This window comes from Ovis canadensis, chromosome 6 (assembly GCF_042477335.2).
Source record: "Ovis canadensis isolate MfBH-ARS-UI-01 breed Bighorn chromosome 6, ARS-UI_OviCan_v2, whole genome shotgun sequence".
Lineage (NCBI taxonomy): Eukaryota > Metazoa > Chordata > Mammalia > Artiodactyla > Bovidae > Ovis > Ovis canadensis.
The window spans coordinates 20,910,835-20,916,837 of record NC_091250.1 but is presented as its reverse complement, the minus strand read 5'-3'; the positions used below and the strand labels follow the sequence as shown (position 1 = coordinate 20,916,837).

Genomic DNA, 6,003 nt, shown 5'->3' with positions numbered 1-6,003 from the left:
TCTACACAATTCTCTACCTTCTCTCTCATTTAACCATTTGCTTTCTACATGAATGGAACCCTCCATGTTGGCATGATCCAGAGCTCCAACTGTTCTTGGAGTACAGAATGAAGCAAGGCAAAGGCTAATAGAGTTTTGCCGAGAGAATGCACTGGTCATAGCAAAAACCCTCTTCCAACAACACAAGAGAAGACTCTACTCATGGACATCACCAGATGGTCAGTACCGAAATCAGACTGATTATATTCTTTGCAGCCAAAGATGGAGAAGTTCTCTACAGTCAGCAAAAACAAGACCAGAAGCTGACTGTGGCTCAGATCATGAACTCCTTATTACCAAATTCAGACTGAAATTGAAGAAAGTGGGGAAAATCACTGAACCATTCAGCTATGACCTAAATCAAATCCCTTATGATTATTCAGTAGAAGTGAGAAATAGATTCAAGGGATTAGATCTGATAGAGGGAGTGCCTGAGGAGGTTTGTGACACTGTGCACGAGGCAGGGGTCAAGACCATCCCCAAGAAAAAGAAATGCAAAAAGACAATATGATTGTCTGTGGAGGCTTTACAAATAGCAGTGAAAAGAAGAGAAGTGAAAGGCAAAGGAGAAAAGGAAAGATATACCCATTTGAATGTATAGTTCCAAAGAATAGCATGGAGAGATAAGAAAGCCTTCCTCAGTGATCAATGCAAAGAAATAGAGGAAAACAATAGAATGGAAAAGACTAGAGATCTCTTCAAGAAAATTAGAGATACCAAGGGAACATTTCATGCAAAGGTGGGCACAATAAAGGACAGAAATGGATTGGACCTAACAGAAGCAGAAGATATTAAGAAGAGGTGGCAAGAATACACAGAAAAACTATACAAAAAAGATCTTTACGACCCAGATAATCACGATGATATGATCACTCACCTATAGCCAGACATCCTAGAATGTGAAGTCAAGTGGGCCTTAGGAAGCTTCACTATGAATAAAGCTAGTGGAGGTGATGGATTCCAGTTGAGCTATTTCAAATCCTAAAAGATGATGCTGTGAAAGTGCTGCACTCAATATGTCAGCAAATTTGGAAAACTCAGCAGTGGCCACAGGACTGGAAAATGTCAGTTTTCATTCCAATCCCAAAGAAGGATAATGCCAGGGAATGCTCAAACTAAAGCACAGTTGCACTCATCTCACACACTAGTAAAGTAATGCTCAAAATTCTCCAAGCCAGGCTTCAGCAGTATGTGAACCATGAACTTCCAGATGTTCAAACTGGTTTTAGAAAAGGCAGAGGAACAGAGATCAAATTGCCAACATCCACTGGATCATCAAAAAAGCAAGAGAATTACAGAAAAAATCTATATCTGCTTTATTGACTATGTCAAAGCCTTTGACAGTGTGGATCACCACAAACTGTGGAAAATTCTTCAAGAGATGGGAATACCAGACCACCTGGCCTGTCTCTTGAGAATTCTGTATGCAGGTCAGGGAGCAATAGTTAGACCTGGATATGGAACAAAAGACTGGTTCCAAACAGGGAAAGGAGTACACCAAGGCTATATATCGCACCCTGCATTTTTAAATTATATGCAGAGCACATCATGAGAAATGCTGGGCTGGATGAATCACAAGCTGAAATCAAGATTTCCAGGAAAAATATCAATAACTTCAGATATGTGGATGACACCACCCTTTTGGCAGAAAGCAAAGAAGAACTAAAGAGGCTCTTTATGAAAGTGAAAGAGGAGAGTGAAAAAGTTGGCTTAAAGCTCAACATTCAGAAAACGAAGATCATGGCATCTGGTCCCATCCCCTCATGGCAAATAGTGGGGAAACAGTGGAAATAGTGACAGGATTTATTTTTGAGGGCTCCAAAATCACTGCAGATGGTGATTGCAGCCATGGAATTAAAAGACACTTGCTCCTTGAAAGAAAAGTTATGACCAACCTAGACAGCATATTAAAAAGCAGAGACATTACTTTGTCTATTCAAAGCTATGATTTTTCCAGTAGTCATGTATGGATGTGAGAGTTGAACTGTGAAGAAAGCTGAGTGCCGAAGAATTGATGCTTTTGAACTGTGGTGTTGGAGAAGACTCTTGAGAGTCCCTTGGACTGCAAGGAAATCCAACCAGCCCTCCCAAGGAAATCAATCCTGAATATTCATTGGAAGGACTGAAGTTGAAGCAGAAATTCCAATACTTTGGCCACCTGATATGAAGAATTGACTCATTTGTAAAGACCCTGATGCTGGGAGAGATTGATGGCTGGAGGAGAAGGGGACGACAAAGGATGAGATGGCTGGATGGCATCACTGACTTGATGGACATGGGTTTGAGTAAACTATGGGAATTGGTGATGGACAGGGAGGCTGGCATGCTGCAGTCCATGGGGTGGCAAAGAGTTGGACAGTACTGAGCGACTGAACTGATCTGAGAGCTCCAATCTTACCATCTTAACTGCTCATAATACTCAAACTGCTCATGCTGCTCATTTCTTCTCATGACTCAGAAAGTCATAGAATTCTCTACAAGGTGACTTTTTATTTTTTCTTCTTAAAAAAAAAAAAACAAGGAAAAAACCGGCATCCTTTGACTTCATGAGGTTTGTCCTGGCAGCCAGATCATCTTCATTTGAGATTGGCATTTATAAATCAGTCATCATTTCTCCCTATCACTCTTCTTCCCATCCATATCTTTCCACTTGCTGACATTTTCAGCTTCAGATTTCTTTCTATTCATTCTCTCTTCCTCTCTTGTTCCTCATTAATCTGAAGGATAAAGTCACCTTCACATAGACTTTCTGGGTAACAGAGTCGAAATCATCACCAAGAGCTGCAACAATGTCAGGATCCAAATCCAGATGAGGGCCCAAAATAGGAGCTGGTTTAGTTACCAGTCAATAACTTCCTTACATTCTGTTTTAAACTCTGATGAAGGCAAATTAATTCCAGGGCCTAGAATTATCAAAGTCTCCTCTTTCTCCTCTCTCTTGTTATGTGTACTGAAGGTAATTTGGATTTAAGCATGTAGGGCCCAGATGCTTCTTTCAAATGCTGTAGGTGGTCATAATCATCATCAAAGCAGTCTTCATAACTTCCTCTGTTTTGTCCACATTCTTCATCATTTATTTTCTTTGGAGGCAACAGAACCCTCTGGGGTGATTTTACATCTGTTTGCTAAAGACTCTGACTTGAATGGACCATGTGAAAAAGACACACTTTTCCTCTCTGTAAAGGACTTTTTGCCCCCATTCTGTTGCAGTGTGGGGCTAATATCAAGAAGTGACCTGAGGGTCCCAGAGCAGGTGACACAGCTTGGAAGTGGACAAAGCCCAGATAGCACATTTCAAGGCCATATCATACATCTGTTCTTGGGCTTCAAAGTATAGGCCTGAATTGGCTCAGAAACACAATAAAAGCTACAAATATTCCATGCAGCAAGGTCTAAAAACACCTAATCCCTACCTCCCACACCTGCAGGGTTAGCCAAAGCTGTCAGGAGTCCTAAGTTAACTGACTGTGTACCCCACTCAAGCTTGAAAGTCCACATAGCCCACAAAGCCCATAAAGCCCCAGCCTTGACCCAAACACTGATTTCCCCTGCTATTTTGTCCCCTCCTTCATCTATTTCTTATTTATTTCTCAAGGTTCCCTGTCCATTTGCCAAGATGCTGGAGTCTGAGTGATTTTTCCACTCCAGTTTGAATCATAGATCAGGAAGTGGGAATGCTCATTTGTTAGCATTCTTCGTGTCCCAACCAAAGTACGTGAGGGTAGCTGAAGAGTACATGTTTTCACTTCATTTTATAGGCACTGACATATATTTCTTAATTTTTAAAGTTTTCTATAGAGATAACAATCTGAGAATTGCTTGAGACTGTTTGAGAATAATGCAAAAAAGAATCTTTGGTTTGATTTGGAAACAAATATTATAATTTAAAATATAATGTAGTCTATACAAATGTGTTGATGTACATGTTTAAATAACTGTGAAATGATTATTGTATAAGCAGATAGAAAATTTTATCATTGTAAATATGTTAGTGCATTAAGAGCAAGAAATTAGTATTATGAAATTCTAAGGTTTGTTTTATATATGCTTCCTGATGGCTCAGTGGGTAAAAGAATATGCCTGCATTGCAGGAGACACAGGAGACGCAGGTTCAATCCCTGGGTCAGGAAGATACCCTGGGGAAGGGAATGACAACCCACTCCAGTACTCTTGCTGGGAAATCCCATGGGCAGAGGAGCCTGGTGGCTGCAGTCCATGGGGTCACAAAAGAGTCAGACATGACTGATTGACTAAGCACATATACACACACACACACACACACACACACACACACAATATTCCTCTTTCTTATGTTGAGATAAACCTTGAGTTTATCATGCTTTTCTTTTTGTACTTTGAAGATGGTGCTGCACTTCTAGCTAGTGTTGTTTTCTGCAAGAAATCTGTCACTACTGTCTTTATGTTTATATATTATCTTTGTACTCAGGTTCCTTTCAAGATTTTTCTCTTTAGCACTAGTTTTAAATAATTTTGTTATAATATCCCTTGATGTATTTTTTTTCTTTTTTTCTTCCATATTTCTTGTTCTTGGGGTTTTCTAAGTTTCTTGGATCTGTGAGTTTATGATTTTAATCAAATTTAGTACATTTTCAGCTGCTACTGCTTTATAAATGTTCCCACCTCCCACCCACCCTTTTGGAGACTCCAGTTATATGTGTATTTGGCTGCCTTTAGTCATCTCACAGTTAATGGATACTCTATTAATGTTTTCTATCTTTTTTTCTCTATGTTTCATTTTAGATAGTTTCTGTTGTGGTGGCTTCAAGTTTATTAATTGTTACTTTATTTTCAGTGTGTAATTTATTAATTTCATCTCATATATTTCTCCTCTTAGACATTGTAATTTTAATCTCTAGACATTCCATTTAGGTTACATTTATATCTTCTATATTTTACTTATTTTCAAACTTTCTCTTACTGCTTGAACATATGGAATACGGTTGTAACTGGTTTAATGTCCTTGTCTACTAATTTTATCATCTGTATTGGTTATGATGGATTTTTTTATCATTATAGATTATATTTTCCTACCTCTGTATGCCTGGTAATTTTTCAGTTTTATATAAGACGTTATGAATTTTATCTTGGGTGTTTAATGTTTTTATTTTCTATTAAGGTACTCTTGAGCTTGTTTTAGGACAGAGTTAGCTGGCAAATATTTGATCCTATATGGATCTTGCTTTCCAAGATGAAACTAGAGTTGTATTTATTAGGTGAAACTAGAGTTGTATTTAGTCCAGAGCTAACTTACCCCCACCGGTGAGGCAGGATCCTTCTTCATACTCTGAACTAAGAGTATAATGAAATGTTACACTCTGATGGCTGTGGTGGTTTAGTCGCTAAGTCATGTCCAACTCTTTGCAACCCCAAGGACTGTAGCCCGCCAGGGTCCTCTGTCCATAGGATTTTCCAAGCAACAGTACTGGTGTGGGTTGCCATCCCTTCTCCAGGGGATCGCCCCAACCCAGGGATCGAACCTGGGTCTCCTGCACTGCAGGCAGATTCTTTACCCTGATGGCTGAGACAGGCATCGTTCCTGACCCTGCTTGGCTGCTCACACTGGCCCTGCTCTTTCTTGACCTCAGGTAGTTTCCTCACTATGTATGTACTGATCAGGACTCCACCTAATACACAACAAAGACTTCTGCAGAGCTCAGTCTGCACATCTCAAGAGTTGTCTCTTTGTCCCTTCCGGTACTCTGTGATGAAAATTTTAGTACCTTAATTTTCCTGGACCCCTAGCTCTGTCTCCTAACTTAAGGAGATACCTGGGCTCCATCTGACATTCCGGAAATGTTCTTCAGGCAGTAAACTAGTAATCAAAGGGCTCACTTGAACTTTAACTTTTCCCTGTCCTTCATTTCCTGATATCCAATGTTTTAAATACTGTTTTTTTTGTATATTTTGTCTGTTTTTTTCCCAGTTGTTTCAAGAGAGAATGTA

The 6,003-nt window shown here is 39.5% G+C and overlaps 1 pseudogene; it reads right to left on the bottom strand.

Moving 5' to 3' along the window:
• Positions 1-2,646: 2,646 nt before the first annotated feature.
• On the bottom strand, positions 2,647-5,341 carry LOC138442812 (protein LTV1 homolog pseudogene; annotated as a pseudogene).
• Between the last annotated feature and the right edge of the window lie 662 nt (positions 5,342-6,003).